The sequence below is a fragment of the Hordeum vulgare genome, chromosome 1H (genome assembly GCF_904849725.1).
Source record: "Hordeum vulgare subsp. vulgare chromosome 1H, MorexV3_pseudomolecules_assembly, whole genome shotgun sequence".
In the NCBI taxonomy this organism is placed as follows: Eukaryota; Viridiplantae; Streptophyta; class Magnoliopsida; order Poales; family Poaceae; genus Hordeum; species Hordeum vulgare.
In genome coordinates, this window is record NC_058518.1 from 18,271,218 (window position 1) to 18,297,307 (window position 26,090).

Below are 26,090 nucleotides of genomic sequence, written 5' to 3' on the forward strand. Positions count from 1 at the left end.
GCATGTGTTAAAAAGTTGAGAGGGCTACGACAAAAACTGGATGCACTCCGTGTACAAAACAGACAATCTCTCTCGAAGTATCAGGTCTTCGAACGAGAACTCATCTCTTACAAAGGGATTTCATTTTTTTAACTTATTTGAACTCCATACTTTTTGTGTGTTCAAAATGCACCATTCAAAGGCACATCACAAAATTTGAACAATTTCTGATTTCATTTGGTATATTTCGTGCATTTACTTTTTTTTTGAGCTAGTTGACCCTGAAATTGAAAAGCACTACAAATGAACTCTGAAAATGTTGAAAGTTGGCATGCTATCATAATTTCACCCACATAGCATGTGTTAAAAAGTTGAGATGGCTACGACAAAAACTGGATGCACTTCGTGTACAAAACGGACAATCTCTCTCGATGTATCAGAGTTTCGAACGAGAACTCATCTCTTACAAAGGGATTTCATTTTTTTGAACTTTTTTGAACTCCATACTTTTTGTGTGTTCAAAATGCACCATTCAAAGGCACATCACAAAATTTCAACAATTTCTGACTTCATTTGGTATATTTCGTGGATTTACTTTTTTTTTGAGCTAGTTGACCCTGAAATTGAAAAGCACTACAAATGAACTCTGAAAATGTTGAAAGTTGGCATGCTATCATCATTTCACCCACATAGCATGTGTTAAAAAGTTGAGAGGGCTACGACAAAAACTAGATGCACTCCGTGTACAAAACGGACAATCTCTCTCGAAGTATTAAGGTTTCGAACGAGAACTCATCTCTTACAAGGGGATTTCATTTTTTGAACTTATTTGACCTCCATACTTTTTGTGTGTTCAAAATGCACCATTCAAAGGCACATCACAAAATTTCAACAATTTCTCACTTCATTTGGTATATTTCGTGCATTTACTTATTTTTTTTGAGCTAGTTGACCCTGAAATTGAAAAGCACTACAAATGAACTCTGAAAATGTTGAAAGTTGGCATGCTTTCATCATTTCACCCACATAGCATGTGTTACAAAGTTGAGAGGGCTACGACAAAAACTGGATGCACTTCGTGTACAAAACGGACAATCTCTCTCGAAGTATGAGGGTTTCGAACGAGAACTCATCTCTTACAAAAGGATTTCTTTTTTTGAACTTATTTGAACTCCATACTTTTTGTGTGTTCAAAATGCACCATTCAAAGGCACATCACAAAATTTCAACAATTTCTGACTTCATTTGGTATATTTCGTGCATTTACTTATTTTTTTTGAGCTAGTTGACCCTGAAATTGAAAAGCACTACAAATGAACTCTGAAAATGTTGAAAGTTGGCATGCTATCATCATTTCACCCACATAGCATGTGTTGAAAAGTTGAAATGGCTACGACAAAAACTGGATGCACTTCGTGTACAAAATGGACAATCTCTCTCGAAGTATCACGGTTTCGAACGAGAACTCATCTCTTACAAAGGGATTTCATTTTTTTAACTTATTTGAACTCCATACTTTTTGTGTGTTCAAAATGCACCATTCAAAGGCACATCACAAAATTTCAACAATTTGTGACTTCATTTGGTATATTTCGTGGATTTACTTTTTTTTTGAGCTAGTTGACCCTGAAATTGAAAAGCACTACAAATGAACTCTGAAAATGTTGAAAGTTGGCATGCTATCATCATTTAACCCACATAGCATGTGTTACAAAGTTGAGAGGGCTACGACAAAAACTGGATGCACTTCGTGTACAAAAAGGACAATCTCTCTCGAAGTATCAGGGTTTCGAACGAGAACTCATCTCTTACAAAGGGATTTCATTTTTTTAACTTATTTGAACTCCATACTTTTTGTGTGTTCAAAATGCACCATTCAAAGGCACATCACAAAATTTCAACAATTTCTGACTTCATTTGGTATATTTCGTGGATTTACGTTTTTTTTTTGAGCTAGTTGACCCTGAAATTGAAAAGCACTACAAATGAACTCTGAAAATGTTGAAAGTTGGCATGCTATCATCATTTCACCCACATAGCATGTGTTAAAAAGTTGAGAGGGCTATGACAAAAACTGGATGCACTTCGTGTACAAAACAGACAATCTCTCTCGAAGTATCAGGGTTTCGAACGAGAACTCATCTCTTACAAAGGGATTTCATTTTTTTAACTTATTTGAACTCCATACTTTTTGTGTGTTCAAAATGCACCATTCAAAGGCACATCACAAAATTTCAACAATTTCTGACTTCATTTGGTATATTTCGTGCATTTACTTTTTTTTTTTGAGCTAGTTGACACTGAAATTGAAAAGCACTACAAATGAACTCTGAAAATGTTGAAAGTTGGCATGCTATCATCATTTCACCCACATAGCATGTGTTAAAAAGTTGAGATGGCTACGACAAAAACTGGATGCACTTCGTGTACAAAACGGACAATCTCTCTCGATGTATCAGAGTTTCGAACGAGAACTCATCTCTTACAAAGGGATTTCATTTTTTTGAACTTTTTTGAACTCCATACTTTTTGTGTGTTCAAAATGCACCATTCAAAGGCGCATCACAAAATTTCAACAATTTCTGACTTCATTTGGTATATTTCGTGGATTTACTTTTTTTTTGAGCTAGTTGACCCTGAAATTGAAAAGCATTACAAATGAACTCTGAAAATGTTGAAAGTTGACATGCTATCATCATTTCACCCACATAGCATGTGTTAAAAAGTTGAGAGGGCTACGACAAAAACTGGATGCACTCCGTGTACAAAACGGACAATCTCTCTCGAAGTATTAAGGTTTCGAACGAGAACTCATCTCTTACAAAGGGATTTCATTTTTTTGAACTTATTTGACCTCCATACTTTTTGTGTGTTCAAAATGCACCATTCAAAGGCACGTCACAAAATTTCAACAATTTCTCACTTCATTTGGTATATTTCGTGCATTTACTTATTTTTTTTGAGCTAGTTGACCCTGAAATTGAAAAGCACTACAAATGAACTCTGAAAATGTTGAAAGTTGGCATGCTATCATCATTTCACCCACATAGCATGTGTTACAATGTTGAGAGGGCTACGACAAAAACTGGATGCACTTCGTGTACAAAACGGACAATCTCTCTCGAAGTATGAGGGTTTCAAACGAGAACTCATCTCTTACAAAGGGATTTCTTTTTTTTGAACTTATTTGAACTCCATACTTTTTGTGTGGTCAAAATGCACCATTCAAAGGCACATCACAAAATTTCAACAATTTCTGACTTCATTTGGTATATTTCGTGGATTTTTTTTTTTGAGCTAGTTAACCCTGAAATTCAAAAGCACTACAAATGAACTCCGAAAATGTTGAAAGTTGGCATGCTATCATCATTTCACCCACATAGCATGTTTTAAAAAGTTGAGATGGCTACGACAAAAACTGGATGCACTTCGTGTACAAAACGGACAATCTCTCTCGAAGTATCAGGGTTTCGAACGAGAACTCATCTCTTACAAAGGGATTTCATTTTTTTAACTTATTTGAACTCCATACTTTTTGTGTGTTCAAAATGCACCATTCAAAGGCACATCACAAAATTTCAACAATTTCAGACTTCATTTGGTATGTTTCGTGCATTTACTCATTTTTTTTGAGCTAGTTGACCCTGAAATTGAAAAGCACTACAAATGAACTCTGAAAATGTTGAAAGTTGGCATGCTATCATCATTTCACCCACATAGCATGTGTTACAAAGTTGAGAGGGCAACGACAAAAACTGGATGCACTTCGTGTACAAAACGGACAATCTCTCTCGAAGTATCAGGGTTTCGAACGAGAACTCATCTCTTACAAAGGGATTTCATTTTTTTGAACTCCATACTTTTTGTGTGTTCAAAATGCACCATTCAAAGGCACATCACAAAATTTCAACAATTTCTAAATTCATTTGGTATATTTCGTTGATTATTTTTTTTGAGCTAGTTGACCCTGAAATTGAAAAGTATTACAAATGAACTCTGAAAATGTTGAAAGTTGGCATGCTATCATCATTTCACCCACATAGCATGTGTTAAAAATTTGAGAGGGCTACGACAAAAACTGGATGCACTTCGTGTACAAAACGGACAATCTCTCTTGAAGTATCAGGGTTTCGAACGAGAACTCATCTCTTACAAAGGGATTTCATTTTTTTAACTTATTTGAACTCCATACTTTTTGTGTGTTCAAAATGCACCATTCAAAGGCACATCACAAAATTTGAACAATTTCTGACTTCATTTGGTATATTTCGTGCACTTACTTTTTTTTTGAGCTAGTTGACCCTGAAATTGAAAAGCACTACAAATGAACTCTGAAAATGTTGAAAGTTGGCATGCTATTATCATTTCACCCACATAGCATGTGTTAAAAAGTTGAGATGGCTACGACAAAAACTGGATGCACTTCGTGTACAAAACGGACAATCTCTCTCGATGTATCAGAGTTTCGAACGAGAACTCATCTCTTACAAAGGGATTTCATTTTTTTGAACTTTTTTGAACTCCATACTTTTTGTGTGTTCAAAATGCACCATTCAAAGGCACATCACAAAATTTCAACAATTTCTGACTTCATTTGGTATATTTCGTGGATTTACTTTTTTTTGAGCTAGTTTACCCTGAAATTGAAAAGCACTACAAATGAACTCTGAAAATGTTGAAAGTTGGCATGCTATCATCATTTCACCCACATAGCATGTGTGAAAAAGTTGAGAGGGCTACGACAAAAACTGGATGCACTCCGTGTACAAAACGGACAATCTCTCTCGAAGTATTAAGGTTTCGAAAGAGAACTCATCTCTTACAAGGGGATTTCATTTTTTTGAACTTATTTGACCTCCATACTTTTTGTGTGTTCAAAATGCACCATTCAAAGGCACATCACAAAATTTCAACAATTTCTCACTTCATTTGGTATATTTCGTGCATTTACTTATTTTTTTGAGCTAGTTGACCGTGAAATTGAAAAGCACTACAAATGAACTATGAAAATGTTGAAAGTTGGCATGCTATCATAATTTCACCCACATAGCATGTGTTACAAAGTTGAGAGGGCTACGACAAAAACTGGATGCACTTCGTGTACAAAACGGACAATCTCTCTCGAAGTATGAGGGTTTCGAACGAGAACTCATCTCTTACAAAGGGATTTCTTTTTTTGAACTTATTTGAACTCCATACTTTTTGTGTGTTCAAAATGCACCATTCAAAGGCACATCACAAAATTTCAACAATTTCTGACTTCATTTGGTATATTTCGTGCATTTACTTTTTTTTTTTAGCTAGTTGACCCTGAAATTGAAAAGCACTACAAATGAACTCTGAAAATGTTGAAAGTTGGCATGCTATCATCATTTCACCCACATAGCATGTGTTACAAAGTTGAGAGGGCTACGACAAAAACTGGATGCACTTCGTGTACAAAACGGACAATCTCTCTTGAAGTATGAGGGTTTCGAACGAGAACTCATCTCTTACAACGGGATTTCTTTTTTTGAACTTATTTGAACTCCATAATTTTTGTGTGTTCAAAATGCACCATTCAAAGGCACATCACAAAATTTCAACAATTTCTGACTTCATTTGGTATATTTCGTGGATTTACTTATTTTTTTGAGCTAGTTGACCCTGAAATTGAAAAGCACTACAAATGAACTCTGAAAATGTTGAAAGTTGGCATGCTATCATCATTTCACCCACATAGCATGTGTTACAAAGTTGAGAGGGCTACGACAAAAACTGGATGCACTTCGTGTACAAAACGGACAATCTCTCTCGAAGTATCAGGGTTTCGAACGAGAACTCATCTCTTACAAAGGGATTTCATTTTTTTGAACTCCATACTTTTTGTGTGTTCAAAATGCACCATTCAAAGGCACATCACAAAATTTCAACAATTTCTAAATTCATTTGGTATATTTCGTTGATTATTTTTTTTGAGCTAGTTGACCCTGAAATTGAAAAGCATTACAAATGAACTCTGAAAATGTTGAAAGTTGGCATGCTATCATCATTTCACCCACATAGCATGTGTTAAAAATTTGAGAGGGCTACGACAAAAACTGGATGCACTTCGTGTACAAAACGGACAATCTCTCTTGAAGTATCAGGGTTTCGAACGAGAACTCATCTCTTACAAGGGGATTTCATTTTTTTAACTTATTTGAACTCCATACTTTTTGTGTGTTCAAAATGCACCATTCAAAGGCACATCACAAAATTTGAACAATTTCTGACTTCATTTGGTATATTTCGTGCACTTACTTTTTTTTTGAGCTAGTTGACCCTGAAATTGAAAAGCACTACAAATGAACTCTGAAAATGTTGAAAGTTGGCATGCTATTATCATTTCACCCACATAGCATGTGTTAAAAAGTTGAGATGGCTACGACAAAAACTGGATGCACTTCGTGTACAAAACGGACAATCTCTCTCGATGTATCAGAGTTTCGAACGAGAACTCATCTCTTACAAAGGGATTTCATTTTTTTGAACTTTTTTGAACTCCATACTTTTTGTGTGTTCAAAATGCACCATTCAAAGGCACATCACAAAATTTCAACAATTTCTGACTTCATTTGGTATATTTCGTGGATTTACTTTTTTTTGAGCTAGTTTACCCTGAAATTGAAAAGCACTACAAATGAACTCTGAAAATGTTGAAAGTTGGCATGCTATCATCATTTCACCCACATAGCATGTGTGAAAAAGTTGAGAGGGCTACGACAAAAACTGGATGCACTCCGTGTACAAAACGGACAATCTCTCTCGAAGTATTAAGGTTTCGAAAGAGAACTCATCTCTTACAAGGGGATTTCATTTTTTTGAACTTATTTGACCTCCATACTTTTTGTGTGTTCAAAATGCACCATTCAAAGGCACATCACAAAATTTCAACAATTTCTCACTTCATTTGGTATATTTCGTGCATTTACTTATTTTTTTGAGCTAGTTGACCGTGAAATTGAAAAGCACTACAAATGAACTATGAAAATGTTGAAAGTTGGCATGCTATCATAATTTCACCCACATAGCATGTGTTACAAAGTTGAGAGGGCTACGACAAAAACTGGATGCACTTCGTGTACAAAACGGACAATCTCTCTCGAAGTATGAGGGTTTCGAACGAGAACTCATCTCTTACAAAGGGATTTCTTTTTTTGAACTTATTTGAACTCCATACTTTTTGTGTGTTCAAAATGCACCATTCAAAGGCACATCACAAAATTTCAACAATTTCTGACTTCATTTGGTATATTTCGTGCATTTACTTATTTTTTTTTAGCTAGTTGACCCTGAAATTGAAAAGCACTACAAATGAACTCTGAAAATGTTGAAAGTTGGCATGCTATCATCATTTCACCCACATAGCATGTGTTGAAAAGTTGAGATGGCTACGACAAAAACTGGATGCACTTCGTGTACAAAACGGACAATCTCTCTCGAAGTATCACGGTTTCGAACGAGAACTCATCTCTTACAAAGGGATTTCATTTTTTTGAACTTACTTGAACTCCATACTTTTTGTGTGTTCAAAATTCACCATTCAAAGGCACATCACAAAATTTCAACAATTTCTGACTTCATTTGGTATATTTCGTGGATTTACTTTTTTTTTTTGAGGTAGTTGACCCTGAAATTGAAAAGCACTACAAATGAACTCTGAAAATGTTGAAAGTTGGCATGCTATCATCATTTAACCCACATAGCATGTGTTACAAAGTTGAGAGGGCTACGACAAAAACTGGATGCACTTCGTGTACAAAAAGGACAATCTCTCTCGAAGTATCAGGGTTTCGAACGAAAACTCATCTCTTACAAAGGGATTTCATTTTTTTTAACTTATTTGAACTCCATACTTTTTGTGTGTGGAAAATGCACCATTCAAAGGCACATCATAAAATTTCAACAATTTCTGACTTCATTTGGTATATTTCGTGCATTTACTTATTTTTTTTGAGCTAGTTGACCCTGAAATTGAAAATCACTACAAATGAACTCTGAAAATGTTGAAAGTTGGCATGCTATCATCATTTCACCGACATAGCATGTGTTAAAAAGTTGAGAGGGCTACGACAAAAACTGGATGCACTCCGTGTACAAAACGGACAATCTCTCTCGAAGTATTAAGGTTTCGAACGAGAACTCATCTCTTACAAGGGGATTTCATTTTTTTGAACTTATTTGACCTCTATACTTTTTGTGTGTTCAAAATGCACCATTCAAAGGCACATCACAAAATTTCAACAATTTCTCACTTCATTTGGTATATTTCGTGCATTTACTTATTTTTTTTGAGCTAGTTGACCCTGAAATTGAAAAGCACTACAAATGAACTCTGAAAATGTTGAAAGTTGGCATGCTATCATCATTTCACCCACATAGCATGTGTTACAAAGTTGAGAGGGCTACGACAAAAACTGGATGCACTTCGTGTACAAAACGGACAATCTCTCTCGAAGTATGAGGGTTTCGAACGAGAACTCATCCCTTACAACGGGATTTCTTTTTTTGAACTTATTTGAACTCCATAATTTTTGTGTGTTCAAAATGCACCATTCAAAGGCACATCACAAAATTTCAACAATTTCTGACTTCATTTGGTATATTTCGTGGATTTACTTATTTTTTTGAGCTAGTTGACCCTGAAATTGAAAAGCACTACAAATGAACTCTGAAAATGTTGAAAGTTGGCATGCTATCATCATTTCACCCACATAGCATGTGTTACAAAGTTGAGAGGGCTACGACAAAAACTGGATGCACTTCGTGTACAAAACGGACAATCTCTCTCGAAGTATCAGGGTTTCGAACGAGAACTCATCTCTTACAAAGGGATTTCATTTTTTTGAACTCCATACTTTTTGTGTGTTCAAAATGCACCATTCAAAGGCACATCACAAAATTTCAACAATTTCTAAATTCATTTGGTATATTTCGTTGATTATTTTTTTTGAGCTAGTTGACCCTGAAATTGAAAAGCATTACAAATGAACTCTGAAAATGTTGAAAGTTGGCATGCTATCATCATTTCACCCACATAGCATGTGTTAAAAATTTGAGAGGGCTACGACAAAAACTGGATGCACTTCGTGTACAAAACGGACAATCTCTCTTGAAGTATCAGGGTTTCGAACGAGAACTCATCTCTTACAAAGGGATTTCATTTTTTTAACTTATTTGAACTCCATACTTTTTGTGTGTTCAAAATGCACCATTCAAAGGCACATCACAAAATTTGAACAATTTCTGACTTCATTTGGTATATTTCGTGCACTTACTTTTTTTTTGAGCTAGTTGACCCTGAAATTGAAAAGCACTACAAATGAACTCTGAAAATGTTGAAAGTTGGCATGCTATTATCATTTCACCCACATAGCATGTGTTAAAAAGTTGAGATGGCTACGACAAAAACTGGATGCACTTCGTGTACAAAACGGACAATCTCTCTCGATGTATCAGAGTTTCGAACGAGAACTCATCTCTTACAAAGGGATTTCATTTTTTTGAACTCCATACTTTTTGTGTGTTCAAAATGCACCATTCAAAGGCACATCACAAAATTTCAACAATTTCTAAATTCATTTGGTATATTTCGTTGATTATTTTTTTTGAGCTAGTTGACCCTGAAATTGAAAAGCATTACAAATGAACTCTGAAAATGTTGAAAGTTGGCATGCTATCATCATTTCACCCACATAGCATGTGTTAAAAATTTGAGAGGGCTACGACAAAAACTGGATGCACTTCGTGTACAAAACGGACAATCTCTCTTGAAGTATCAGGGTTTCGAACGAGAACTCATCTCTTACAAAGGGATTTCATTTTTTTAACTTATTTGAACTCCATACTTTTTGTGTGTTCAAAATGCACCATTCAAAGGCACATCACAAAATTTGAACAATTTCTGACTTCATTTGGTATATTTCGTGCACTTACTTTTTTTTTGAGCTAGTTGACCCTGAAATTGAAAAGCACTACAAATGAACTCTGAAAATGTTGAAAGTTGGCATGCTATTATCATTTCACCCACATAGCATGTGTTAAAAAGTTGAGATGGCTACGACAAAAACTGGATGCACTTCGTGTACAAAACGGACAATCTCTCTCGATGTATCAGAGTTTCGAACGAGAACTCATCTCTTACAAAGGGATTTCATTTTTTTGAACTTTTTTGAACTCCATACTTTTTGTGTGTTCAAAATGCACCATTCAAAGGCACATCACAAAATTTCAACAATTTCTGACTTCATTTGGTATATTTCGTGGATTTACTTTTTTTTGAGCTAGTTTACCCTGAAATTGAAAAGCACTACAAATGAACTCTGAAAATGTTGAAAGTTGGCATGCTATCATCATTTCACCCACATAGCATGTGTGAAAAAGTTGAGAGGGCTACGACAAAAACTGGATGCACTCCGTGTACAAAACGGACAATCTCTCTCGAAGTATTAAGGTTTCGAAAGAGAACTCATCTCTTACAAGGGGATTTCATTTTTTTGAACTTATTTGACCTCCATACTTTTTGTGTGTTCAAAATGCACCATTCAAAGGCACATCACAAAATTTCAACAATTTCTCACTTCATTTGGTATATTTCGTGCATTTACTTATTTTTTTGAGCTAGTTGACCGTGAAATTGAAAAGCACTACAAATGAACTATGAAAATGTTGAAAGTTGGCATGCTATCATAATTTCACCCACATAGCATGTGTTACAAAGTTGAGAGGGCTACGACAAAAACTGGATGCACTTCGTGTACAAAACGGACAATCTCTCTCGAAGTATGAGGGTTTCGAACGAGAACTCATCTCTTACAAAGGGATTTCTTTTTTTGAACTTATTTGAACTCCATACTTTTTGTGTGTTCAAAATGCACCATTCAAAGGCACATCACAAAATTTCAACAATTTCTGACTTCATTTGGTATATTTCGTGCATTTACTTATTTTTTTTTAGCTAGTTGACCCTGAAATTGAAAAGCACTACAAATGAACTCTGAAAATGTTGAAAGTTGGCATGCTATCATCATTTCACCCACATAGCATGTGTTGAAAAGTTGAGATGGCTACGACAAAAACTGGATGCACTTCGTGTACAAAACGGACAATCTCTCTCGAAGTATAACGGTTTCGAACGAGAACTCATCTCTTACAAAGGGATTTCATTTTTTTGAACTTACTTGAACTCCATACTTTTTGTGTGTTCAAAATTCACCATTCAAAGGCACATCACAAAATTTCAACAATTTCTGACTTCATTTGGTATATTTCGTGGATTTACTTTTTTTTTTGAGGTAGTTGACCCTGAAATTGAAAAGCACTACAAATGAACTCTGAAAATGTTGAAAGTTGGCATGCTATCATCATTTAACCCACATAGCATGTGTTACAAAGTTGAGAGGGCTACGACAAAAACTGGATGCACTTCGTGTACAAAAAGGACAATCTCTCTCGAAGTATCAGGGTTTCGAACGAAAACTCATCTCTTACAAAGGGATTTCATTTTTTTTAACTTATTTGAACTCCATACTTTTTGTGTGTGGAAAATGCACCATTCAAAGGCACATCACAAAATTTCAACAATTTCTGACTTCATTTGGTATATTTCGTGCACTTACTTTTTTTTGAGCTAGTTGACCCTGAAATTGAAAAGCACTACAAATGAACTCTGAAAATGTTGAAAGTTGGCATGCTATTATCATTTCACCCACATAGCATGTGTTAAAAAGTTGAGATGGCTACGACAAAAACTGGATGCACTTCGTGTACAAAACGGACAATCTCTCTCGATGTATCAGAGTTTCGAACGAGAACTCATCTCTTACAAAGGGATTTCATTTTTTTGAACTCCATACTTTTTGTGTGTTCAAAATGCACCATTCAAAGGCACATCACAAAATTTCAACAATTTCTAAATTCATTTGGTATATTTCGTTGATTATTTTTTTTGAGCTAGTTGACCCTGAAATTGAAAAGCATTACAAATGAACTCTGAAAATGTTGAAAGTTGGCATGCTATCATCATTTCACCCACATAGCATGTGTTAAAAATTTGAGAGGGCTACGACAAAAACTGGATGCACTTCATGTACAAAACGGACAATCTCTCTTGAAGTATCAGGGTTTCGAACGAGAACTCATCTCTTACAAAGGGATTTCATTTTTTTAACTTATTTGAACTCCATACTTTTTGTGTGTTCAAAATGCACCATTCAAAGGCACATCACAAAATTTGAACAATTTCTGACTTCATTTGGTATATTTCGTGCACTTACTTTTTTTTTGAGCTAGTTGACCCTGAAATTGAAAAGCACTACAAATGAACTCTGAAAATGTTGAAAGTTGGCATGCTATTATCATTTCACCCACATAGCATGTGTTAAAAAGTTGAGATGGCTACGACAAAAACTGGATGCACTTCGTGTACAAAACGGACAATCTCTCTCGATGTATCAGAGTTTCGAACGAGAACTCATCTCTTACAAAGGGATTTCATTTTTTTGAACTTTTTTGAACTCCATACTTTTTGTGTGTTCAAAATGCACCATTCAAAGGCACATCACAAAATTTCAACAATTTCTGACTTCATTTGGTATATTTCGTGGATTTACTTTTTTTTGAGCTAGTTTACCCTGAAATTGAAAAGCACTACAAATGAACTCTGAAAATGTTGAAAGTTGGCATGCTATCATCATTTCACCCACATAGCATGTGTGAAAAAGTTGAGAGGGCTACGACAAAAACTGGATGCACTCCGTGTACAAAACGGACAATCTCTCTCGAAGTATTAAGGTTTCGAAAGAGAACTCATCTCTTACAAGGGGATTTCATTTTTTTGAACTTATTTGACCTCCATACTTTTTGTGTGTTCAAAATGCACCATTCAAAGGCACATCACAAAATTTCAACAATTTCTCACTTCATTTGGTATATTTCGTGCATTTACTTATTTTTTTGAGCTAGTTGACCGTGAAATTGAAAAGCACTACAAATGAACTATGAAAATGTTGAAAGTTGGCATGCTATCATAATTTCACCCACATAGCATGTGTTACAAAGTTGAGAGGGCTACGACAAAAACTGGATGCACTTCGTGTACAAAACGGACAATCTCTCTCGAAGTATGAGGGTTTCGAACGAGAACTCATCTCTTACAAAGGGATTTCTTTTTTTGAACTTATTTGAACTCCATACTTTTTGTGTGTTCAAAATGCACCATTCAAAGGCACATCACAAAATTTCAACAATTTCTGACTTCATTTGGTATATTTCGTGCATTTACTTATTTTTTTTTAGCTAGTTGACCCTGAAATTGAAAAGCACTACAAATGAACTCTGAAAATGTTGAAAGTTGGCATGCTATCATCATTTCACCCACATAGCATGTGTTGAAAAGTTGAGATGGCTACGACAAAAACTGGATGCACTTCGTGTACAAAACGGACAATCTCTCTCGAAGTATAACGGTTTCGAACGAGAACTCATCTCTTACAAAGGGATTTCATTTTTTTGAACTTACTTGAACTCCATACTTTTTGTGTGTTCAAAATTCACCATTCAAAGGCACATCACAAAATTTCAACAATTTCTGACTTCATTTGGTATATTTCGTGGATTTACTTTTTTTTTTTGAGGTAGTTGACCCTGAAATTGAAAAGCACTACAAATGAACTCTGAAAATGTTGAAAGTTGGCATGCTATCATCATTTAACCCACATAGCATGTGTTACAAAGTTGAGAGGGCTACGACAAAAACTGGATGCACTTCGTGTACAAAAAGGACAATCTCTCTCGAAGTATCAGGGTTTTGAACGAAAACTCATCTCTTACAAAGGGATTTCATTTTTTTTAACTTATTTGAACTCCATACTTTTTGTGTGTGGAAAATGCACCATTCAAAGGCACATCATAAAATTTCAACAATTTCTGACTTCATTTGGTATATTTCGTGCATTTACTTATTTTTTTTGAGCTAGTTGACCCTGAAATTGAAAAGCACTACAAATGAACTCTGAAAATGTTGAAAGTTGGCATGCTATCATCATTTCACCGACATAGCATGTGTTAAAAAGTTGAGAGGGCTACGACAAAAACTGGATGCACTCCGTGTACAAAACGGACAATCTCTCTCGAAGTATTAAGGTTTCGAACGAGAACTCATCTCTTACAAGGGGATTTCATTTTTTTGAACTTATTTGACCTCTATACTTTTTGTGTGTTCAAAATGCACCATTCAAAGGCACATCACAAAATTTCAACAATTTCTCACTTCATTTGGTATATTTCGTGCATTTACTTATTTTTTTTGAGCTAGTTGACCCTGAAATTGAAAAGCACTACAAATGAACTCTGAAAATGTTGAAAGTTGGCATGCTATCATCATTTCACCCACATAGCATGTGTTACAAAGTTGAGAGGGCTACGACAAAAACTGGATGCACTTCGTGTACAAAACGGACAATCTCTCTCGAAGTATGAGGGTTTCGAACGAGAACTCATCTCTTACAACGGGATTTCTTTTTTTGAACTTATTTGAACTCCATAATTTTTGTGTGTTCAAAATGCACCATTCAAAGGCACATCACAAAATTTCAACAATTTCTGACTTCATTTGGTATATTTCGTGGATTTACTTATTTTTTTGAGCTAGTTGACCCTGAAATTGAAAAGCACTACAAATGAACTCTGAAAATGTTGAAAGTTGGCATGCTATCATCATTTCACCCACATAGCATGTGTTACAAAGTTGAGAGGGCTACGACAAAAACTGGATGCACTTCGTGTACAAAACGGACAATCTCTCTCGAAGTATCAGGGTTTCGAACGAGAACTCATCTCTTACAAAGGGATTTCATTTTTTTGAACTCCATACTTTTTGTGTGTTCAAAATGCACCATTCAAAGGCACATCACAAAATTTCAACAATTTCTAAATTCATTTGGTATATTTCGTTGATTATTTTTTTTGAGCTAGTTGACCCTGAAATTGAAAAGCATTACAAATGAACTCTGAAAATGTTGAAAGTTGGCATGCTATCATCATTTCACCCACATAGCATGTGTTAAAAATTTGAGAGGGCTACGACAAAAACTGGATGCACTTCGTGTACAAAACGGACAATCTCTCTTGAAGTATCAGGGTTTCGAACGAGAACTCATCTCTTACAAAGGGATTTCATTTTTTTAACTTATTTGAACTCCATACTTTTTGTGTGTTCAAAATGCACCATTCAAAGGCACATCACAAAATTTGAACAATTTCTGACTTCATTTGGTATATTTCGTGCACTTACTTTTTTTTTGAGCTAGTTGACCCTGAAATTGAAAAGCACTACAAATGAACTCTGAAAATGTTGAAAGTTGGCATGCTATTATCATTTCACCCACATAGCATGTGTTAAAAAGTTGAGATGGCTACGACAAAAACTGGATGCACTTCGTGTACAAAACGGACAATCTCTCTCGATGTATCAGAGTTTCGAACGAGAACTCATCTCTTACAAAGGGATTTCATTTTTTTGAACTTTTTTGAACTCCATACTTTTTGTGTGTTCAAAATGCACCATTCAAAGGCACATCACAAAATTTCAACAATTTCGGACTTCATTTGGTATATTTCGTGGATTTACTTTTTTTTGAGCTAGTTTACCCTGAAATTGAAAAGCACTACAAATGAACTCTAAAAATGTTGAAAGTTGGCATGCTATCATCATTTCACCCACATAGCATGTGTGAAAAAGTTGAGAGGGCTACGACAAAAACTGGATGCACTCCGTGTACAAAACGGACAATCTCTCTCGAAGTATTAAGGTTTCGAAAGAGAACTCATCTCTTACAAGGGGATTTCATTTTTTTGAACTTATTTGACCTCCATGCTTTTTGTGTGTTCAAAATGCACCATTCAAAGGCACATCACAAAATTTCAACAATTTCTCACTTCATTTGGTATATTTCGTGCATTTACTTATTTTTTTGAGCTAGTTGACCGTGAAATTGAAAAGCACTACAAATGAACTATGAAAATGTTGAAAGTTGGCATGCTATCATAATTTCACCCACATAGCATGTGTTACAAAGTTGAGAGGGCTACGACAAAAACTGGATGCACTTCGTGTACAAAACGGACAATCTCTCTCGAAGTATGAGGGTTTCGAACGAGAACTCATCTCTTACAAAGGGATTTCTTTTTTTGAACTTATTTGAACTCCATACTTTTTGTGTGTTCAAAATGCACCATTCAAAGGCACATCACAAAATTTCAACAATTTCTGACTTCATTTGGTATATTTCGTGCATTTACTTATTTTTTTTTAGCTAGTTGACCCTGAAATTGAAAAGCACTACAAATGAACTCTGAAAATGTTGAAAGTTGGCATGCTATCATCATTTCACCCACATAGCATGTGTTGAAAAGTTGAGATGGCTACGACAAAAACTGGATGCACTTCGTGTACAAAACGGACAATCTCTCTCGAAGTATCACGGTTTCGAACGAGAACTCATCTCTTACAAAGGGATTTCATTTTTTTGGACTTACTTGAACTCCATACTTTTTGTGTGTTCAAAATGCACCATTCAAAGGCACATCACAAAATTTCAACAATTTCTGACTTCATTTGGTATATTTCGTGGATTTACTTTTTTTTTTGAGGTAGTTGACCCTGAAATTGAAAAGCACTACAAATGAACTCTGAAAATGTTGAAAGTTGGCATGCTATCATCATTTAACCCACATAGCATGTGTTACAAAGTTGAGAGGGCTACGACAAAAACTGGATGCACTTCGTGTACAAAAAGGACAATCTCTCTCGAAGTATCAGGGTTTCGAACGAAAACTCATCTCTTACAAAGGGATTTCATTTTTTTTTTAACTTATTTGAACTCCATACTTTTTGTGTGTGGAAAATGCACCATTCAAAGGCACATCATAAAATTTCAACAATTTCTGACTTCATTTGGTATATTTCGTGCATTTACTTATTTTTTTTGAGCTAGTTGACCCTGAAATTGAAAAGCACTACAAATGAACTCTGAAAATGTTGAAAGTTGGCATGCTATCATCATTTCACCGACATAGCATGTGTTAAAAAGTTGAGAGGGCTACGACAAAAACTGGATGCACTCCGTGTACAAAACGGACAATCTCTCTCGAAGTATTAAGGTTTCGAACGAGAACTCATCTCTTACAAGGGGATTTCATTTTTTTGAACTTATTTGACCTCTATACTTTTTGTGTGTTCAAAATGCACCATTCAAAGGCACATCACAAAATTTCAACAATTTCTCACTTCATTTGGTATATTTCGTGCATTTACTTATTTTTTTTGAGCTAGTTGACCCTGAAATTGAAAAGCACTACAAATGAACTCTGAAAATGTTGAAAGTTGGCATGCTATCATCATTTCACCCACATAGCATGTGTTACAAAGTTGAGAGGGCTACGACAAAAACTGGATGCACTTCGTGTACAAAACGGACAATCTCTCTCGAAGTATGAGGGTTTCGAACGAGAACTCATCTCTTACAAAGGGATTTCTTTTTTTGAACTTATTTGAACTCCATAATTTTTGTGTGTTCAAAATGCACCATTCAAAGGCACATCACAAAATTTCAACAATTTCTGACTTCATTTGGTATATTTCGTGCATTTACTTATTTTTTTTGAGCTAGTCGACCCTGAAATTGAAAAGCACTACAAATGAACTCTGAAAATGTTGAAAGTTGGCATGCTATCATCATTTCACCCACATAGCATGTGTTGAAAAGTTGAGATGGCTACGACAAAAACTGGATGCACTTCGTGTACAAAACGGACAATCTCTCTCGAAGTATCACTGTTTCGAACGAGAACTCATCTCTTACAAAGGGATTTCATTTTTTTGAACTTACTTGAACTCCATACTTTTTGTGTGTTCAAAATTCACCATTCAAAGGCACATCACAAAATTTCAACAATTTCTGACTTCATTTGGTATATTTCGTGGATTTACTTTTTTTTTTAGCTAGTTGACCCTGAAATTGAAAAGCACTACAAATGAACTCTGAAAATGTTGAAAGTTGGCATGCAATCATCATTTCACCCACATAGCATTGTTAAAAAGTTGAGAGGGCTACGACAAAAACTGGATGCACTTCGTGTACAAAACGGACAATCTCTCTCGAAGTATGAGGGTTTCGAAGGAGAACTCATCTCTTACAAAGGGATTTCATTTTTTTGAACTTATTTGAGCTCCATACTTTTTGTGTGTTCAAAATGCACCATTCAAAGGCACATCACAAAATTTCAACAATTTCTGACTTCATTTCGTATATTTCGTGGATTTACTTTTTTTTTGAGCTAGTTGACCCTGAAATTGAAAAGCACTACAAATGAACTCTGAAAATGTTGAAAGTTGGCATGCTATCATCATTTCACCCACATAGCATGTGTTAAAAAGTTGAGAGGGCTACGACAAAAATTGGATGCACTTCGTGTACAAAACGGACAATCTCTCTCGAAGTATCACGGTTTCGAACGAGAACTCATCTCTTACAAAGGGATTTCATTTTTTTAACTTATTTGAACTCCACACTTTTTGTGTGTTCAAAATGCACCATTCAAAGGCACATCACAAAATTTCAACAATTTCTGACTTCATTTGGTATATTTCGTGCATTTACTTATTTTTTTTGAGCTAGTTGACCCTGAAATTGAAAAGCACTACAAATGAAATTTGAAAATGTTGAAAGTTGGCATGCTATCATCATTTCACCCACATAGCATGTGTTAAAAAGTTGAGATGGCTACGACAAAAACTGGATGCACTTCGTGTACAAAACGGACAATCTCTCTCGAATTATGAGGGTTTCGAACGAGAACTCATCTCTTACAAAGGGATTTCATTTTTTTGAACTTATTTGAAATCCATACTTTTTGTGTGTTCAAAATGCACCATTCAAAGGCACATCACAAAATTTCAACAATTTCTGACTTCATTTGGTATATTTCGTGGATTTACTTTTTTTTTTGAGCTAGTTGACCCTGAAATTAAAAAGCACTACAAATGAACTCTGAAAATGTTGAAAGTTGGCATGCTATCATCATTTCACCCACATAGCATGTGTTAAAAAGTTGAGAGGGCTACGACAAAAACTGGATGCACTTCGTGTACAAAACGGACAATCTCTCTCGAAGTATGAGGGTTTCGAACGAGAACTCATCTCTTACAAAGGGATTTCATTTTTTTAACTTATTTGAACTCCATACTTTTTGTGTGTTCAAAATGCACCATTCAAAGGCACATCACAAAATTTCAACAATTTCTGACTTCATTTGTTATATTTCGTGCATTTACTTACTTTTTTTGAGCTAGTTGACCCTGAAATTGAAAAGCACTACAAATGAACTCTGAAAATGTTGAAAGTTGGCATGCTATCATAATTTCACCCACATAGCATGTGTTAAAAAGTTGAGAGGGCTACGACAAAAACTGGATGCACTTCGTGTACAAAACGGACAATCTCTCTCGAAGTATGAGCGTTTCGAACGAGAACTCATCTCTTACAAAGGGATTTCATTTTTTTGAACTTATTCGAACTCCATACTTTTTGCGTGTTCAAAATGCACCATTCCAAGGCACATCACAAAATTTCAAAAATTTCTGACTTCCTTTGGTATATTTCGTGGATTTACTTTTTTTTTGAGTTAGTTGACCCTGAAATTGAAAAGCACTACAGATGAACTCTGAAAATGTTGAAAGTTGGCATGCTATCATCATTTCACCCACATAGCATGTGTTAAAAAGTTGAGAGGGCTACGACAAAAACTGGATGCACTTCGTGTACAAAACGGACAATCTCTCTCGAAGTATCAGGGTTTCGAACGACAACTCATCTCTTACAAAGGGATTTCATTTTTTTGAAATTATTTGAACTCCATACTTTTTGTGTGTTCAAAATGCACCATTCAAGGGCACATCACAAAATTTCAACAATTTCTGACTTCATTTGGTATATTTCGTGGATTTACTTTTTTTGAGCTAGCTGACCCTGAAATTGAAAAGCACTACAAATGAACTCTGAAAATGTTGAAAGTTGGCATTCTATCATCATTTCACCCACATAGCATGTGTTAAAAAGTTGAGAGGGCTACGACAAAAACTGGATGCACTCCGTGTACAAAACGGACAATCTCTCTCGAAGTATTAGGGTTTCGAACGAGAACTCATCTCTTACAAAGGGATTTCATTTTTTTGAACTTATTTGACCTCCATACTTTTTGTGTGTTCAAAATGCATCATTCAAAGGCACATCACAAAATTTCAACAATTTCTGACTTCATTTGGTATATTTCGTGCATTTACTTATTTTTTTTGAGCTAGTTGACCCTGAAATTGAAAAGCACTACAAATGAACTCTGAAAATGTTGAAAGTTGGCATGCAATCATCATTTCACCCACATAGCATGTGTTAAAAAGTTGAGAGGGCTACGACAAAAACTGGATGCACTTCGTGTACAAAACGGACAATCTCTCTCGAAGTATGAGGGTTTCGAAGGAGAACTCATCTCTTACAAAGGGATTTCATTTTTTTGAACTTATTTGAACTCCATACTTTTTGTGTGTTCAAAATGCACCATTCAAAGGCACATCACAAAATTTCAACAATTTCTGACTTCATTTGGTATATTTCGTGGATTTACTTTTTTTTTGAGCTAGTTGACCCTGAAATTGAAAAGCACTACAAATGAACTCTGAAAATGTTGAAAGTTGGCATGCTATCATCATTTCACCCACATAGCATGTGTTAAAAAGTTGAGAGGGCTACGACAAAAATTGGATGCACTTCGTGTACAAAACGGACAATCTCTCTCGAAGTATCAGGGTTTCGAACGAGAACTCATCTCTTACAAAGGGATTTCATTTTTTTAACTTATTTGAACTCCATACTTTTTGTGTGTTCAAAATGCACCATTCAAAGTCACATCACAAAATTTCAACAATTTCTGACTTCATTTGGTATATTTCGTGCATTTACTTTTTTTTTGAGCTAGTTGACCCTGAAATTGAAAAGCACTACGAATGAAATTTGAAAATGTTGAAAGTTGGCATGCTATCATCATTTCACCCACATAGCATGTGTTAAAAAGTTGAGATGGCTACGACAAAAACTGGATGCACTTCGTGTACAAAACGGACAATCTCTCTCGAATTATGAGGGTTTCGAACGAGAACTCATCTCTTACAAAGGGATTTCATTTTTTTGAACTTATTTGAAATCCATACTTTTTGTGTGTTCAAAATGCACCATTCAAAGGCACATCACAAAATTTCAACAATTTCTGACTTCATTTGGTATATTTCGTGGATTTACTTATTTTTTTTGAGCTAGTTGACCCTGAAATTAAAAAGCACTACAAATGAACTCTGAAAATGTTGAAAGTTGGCATGCTATCATCATTTCACCCACATAGCATGTGTTAAAAACTTGAGAGGGCTACGACAAAAACTGGATGCACTTCGTGTACAAAACGGACAATCTCTCTCGAAGTATCAGGGTTTCGAACGAGAACTCATCTCTTACAAAGGGATTTCATTTTTTTAACTTATTTGAACTCCATACTTTTTGTGTGTTCAAAATGCACCATTCAAAGGCACATCACAAAATTTCAACAATTTCTGACTTCATTTGTTATATTTCATGCATTTACTTACTTTTTTTGAGCTAGTTGACCCTGAAATTGAAAAGCACTACAAATGAACTCTGAAAATGTTGAAAGTTGGCATGCTATCATAATTTCACCCACATAGCATGTGTTAAAAAGTTGAGAGGGCTACGACAAAAACTGGATGCACTTCGTGTACAAAATGGACAATCTCTCTCGAAGTATGAGCGTTTCGAACGAGAACTCATCTCTTACAAAGGGATTTCATTTTTTTGAACTTATTCGAACTCCATACTTTTTGCGTGTTCAAAATGCACCATTCCAAGGCACATCACAAAATTTCAACAATTTCTGACTTCCTTTGGTATATTTCGTGGATTTACTTTTTTTTTGAGTTAGTTGACCCTGAAATTGAAAAGCACTACAGATGAACTCTGAAAATGTTGAAAGTTGGCATGCTATCATAATTTCACCCACATAGCATGTGTTAAAAAGTTGAGAGGGCTACGACAAAAACTGGATGCACTTCGTGTACAAAACGGACAATCTCTCTCGAAGTATCAGGGTTTCGAACGACAACTCATCTCTTACAAAGGGATTTCATTTTTTTGAAATTATTTGAACTCCATACTTTTTGTGTGTTCAAAATGCACCATTCAAGGGCACATCACAAAATTTCAACAATTTCTGACTTCATTTGGTATATTTCGTGGATTTACTTTTTTTGAGCTAGCTGACCCTGAAATTGAAAAGCACTACAAATGAACTCTGAAAATGTTGAAAGTTGGCATTCTATCATCATTTCACCCACATAGCATGTGTTAAAAAGTTGAGAGGGCTACGACAAAAACTGGATGCACTTCGTGTACAAAAAGGACAATGTCTCTCGAAGTATCAGGGTTTCGAACGAGAACTCATTTCTTACAAAGGGATTTCATTTTTTTTAACTTATTTGAACTCCATACTTTTTGTGTGTTGAAAATGCACCATTCAAAGGCATATCATAAAATGTCAACAATTTCTGACTTCATTTGGTATATTTCGTGCATTTACTTATTTTTTTGAGCTAGTTGACCCTGAAATTGAAAAGCACTACAAATGAACTCTGAAAATGTTGAAAGTTGGCATGCAATCATCATTTCACCCACATAGCATGTGTTAAAAAGTTGAGAGGGCTACGACAAAAACTGGATGCACTTCGTGTACAAAACGGACAATCTCTCTCGAAGTATGAGGGTTTCGAAGGAGAACTCATCTCTTACAAAGGGATTTCATTTTTTTGAACTTATTTGAACTCCATACTTTTTGTGTGTTCAAAATGCACCATTCAAAGGCACATCACAAAATTTCAACAATTTCTGACTTCATTTGGTATATTTCATGGATTTACTTTTTTTTTTGAGCTAGTTGACCCTGAAATTGAAAAGCACTACAAATGAACTCTGAAAATGTTGAAAGTTGGCATGCTATCATCATTTCACCCACATAGCATGTGTTAAAAAGTTGAGATGGCTACGACAAAAAATGGATGCACTTCGTGTACAAAACGGACAATCTCTCTCGAAGTATCACGGTTTCGAACGAGAACTCATCTCTTACAAAGGGATTTCATTTTTTTAACTTATTTGAACTCCACACTTTTTGTGTGTTCAAAATGCACCATTCAAAGTCACATCACAAAATTTCAACAATTTCTGACTTCATTTGGTATATTTCGTGCATTTACTTATTTTTTTTGAGCTAGTTGACCCTGAAATTGAAAAGCACTACAAATGAAATTTGAAAATGTTGAAAGTTGGCATGCTATCATCATTTCACCCACATCGCATGTGTTAAAAAGTTGAGATGGCTACGACAAAAACTGGATGCACTTCGTGTACAAAACGGACAATCTCTCTCGAATTATGAGGGTTTCGAACGAGAACTCATCTCTTACAAAGGGATTTCATTTTTTTGAACTTATTTGAAATCCATACTTTTTGTGTGTTCAAAATGCACCATTCAAAGGCACATCACAAAATTTCAACAATTTCTGACTTCATTTGGTATATTTCGTGGATTTACTTTTTTTTTTGAGCTAGTTGACCCTGAAATTAAAAAGCACTACAAATGAACTCTGAAAATGTTGAAAGTTGGCATGCTATCATCATTTCACCCACATAGCATGTGTTAAAAAGTTGAGAGGGCTACGACAAAAACTGGACGCACTTCGTGTACAAAACGGACAATCTCTCTCGAAGTATGAGGGTTTCGAACGAGAACTCATCTCTTACAAAGGGATTTCATTTTTTTAACTTATTTGAACTCCATACTTTTTGTGTGTTCAAAATGCACCATTCAAAGGCACATCACAAAATTTCAACAATTTCTGACTTCATTTGTTATATTTCGTGCATTTACTTACTTTTTTTGAGCTAGTTGACCCTGAAATTGAAAAGCACTACAAATGAACTCTGAAAATGTTGAAAGTTGGCATGCTATCATAATTTCACCCACATAGCATGTGTTAAAAAGTTGAGAGGGCTACGACAAAAACTGGATGCACTTCGTGTACAAAACGGACAATCTCTCTCGAAGTATGAGCGTTTCGAACGAGAACTCATCTCTTACAAAGGGATTTCATTTTTTTGAACTTATTCGAACTCCATACTTTTTGCGTGTTCAAAATGCACCATTCCAAGGCACATCACAAAATTTCAACAATTTCTGACTTCCTTTGGTATATTTCGTGGATTTACTTTTTTTTTGAGTTAGTTGACCCTGAAATTGAAAAGCACTACAGATGAACTCTGAAAATGTTGAAAGTTGGCATGCTATCATCATTTCACCCACATAGCATGTGTTAAAAAGTTGAGAGGGCTACGACAAAAACTGGATGCACTTCGTGTACAAAACGGACAATCTTTCTCGAAGTATCAGGGTTTCGAACGACAACTCATCTCTTACAAAGGGATTTCATTTTTTTGAAATTATTTGAACTCCATACTTTTTGTGTGTTCAAAATGCACCATTCAAGGGCACATCACAAAATTTCAACAATTTCTGACTTCATTTGGTATATTTCGTGGATTTACTTTTTTTGAGCTAGCTGACCCTGAAATTGAAAAGCACTACAAATGAACTCTGAAAATGTTGAAAGTTGGCATTCTATCATCATTTCACCCACATAGCATGTGTTAAAAAGTTGAGAGGGCTACGACAAAAACTGGATGCACTCCGTGTACAAAACGGACAATCTCTCTCGAAGTATTAGGGTTTCGAACGAGAACTCATCTCTTACAAAGGGATTTCATTTTTTTGAACTTATTTGACCTCCATACTTTTTGTGTGTTCAAAATGCATCATTCAAAGGCACATCACAAAATTTCAACAATTTCTGACTTCATTTGGTATATTTCGTGCATTTACTTATTTTTTTTGAGCTAGTTGACCCTGAAATTGAAAAGCACTACAAATGAACTCTGAAAATGTTGAAAGTTGGCATGCAATCATCATTTCACCCACATAGCATGTGTTAAAAAGTTGAGAGGGCTACGACAAAAACTGGATGCACTTCGTGTACAAAACGGACAATCTCTCTCGAAGTATGAGGGTTTCGAAGGAGAACTCATCTCTTACAAAGGGATTTCATTTTTTTGAACTTATTTGAACTCCATACTTTTTGTGTGTTCAAAATGCACCATTCAAAGGCACATCACAAAATTTCAACAATTTCTGACTTCATTTGGTATATTTCGTGGATTTACTTTTTTTTTTGAGCTAGTTGACCCTGAAATTGAAAAGCACTACAAATGAACTCTGAAAATGTTGAAAGTTGGCATGCTATCATCATTTCACCCACATAGCATGTGTTAAAAAGTTGAGAGGGCTACGACAAAAATTGGATGCACTTCGTGTACAAAACGGACAATCTCTCTCGAAGTATCAGGGTTTCGAACGAGAACTCATCTCTTACAAAGGGATTTCATTTTTTTAACTTATTTGAACTCCATACTTTTTGTGTGTTCAAAATGCACCATTCAAAGTCACATCACAAAATTTCAACAATTTCTGACTTCATTTGGTATATTTCGTGCATTTACTTTTTTTTTTGAGCTAGTTGACCCTGAAATTGAAAAGCACTACAAATGAAATTTGAAAATGTTGAAAGTTGGCATGCTATCATCATTTCACCCACATAGCATGTGTTAAAAAGTTGAGATGGCTACGACAAAAACTGGATGCACTTCGTGTACAAAACGGACAATCTCTCTCGAATTATGAGGGTTTCGAACGAGAACTCATCTCTTACAAAGGGATTTCATTTTTTTGAACTTATTTGAAATCCATACTTTTTGTGTGTTCCAAATGCACCATTCAAAGGCACATCACAAAATTTCAACAATTTCTGACTTCATTTGGTATATTTCGTGGATTTACTTATTTTTTTTGAGCTAGTTGACCCTGAA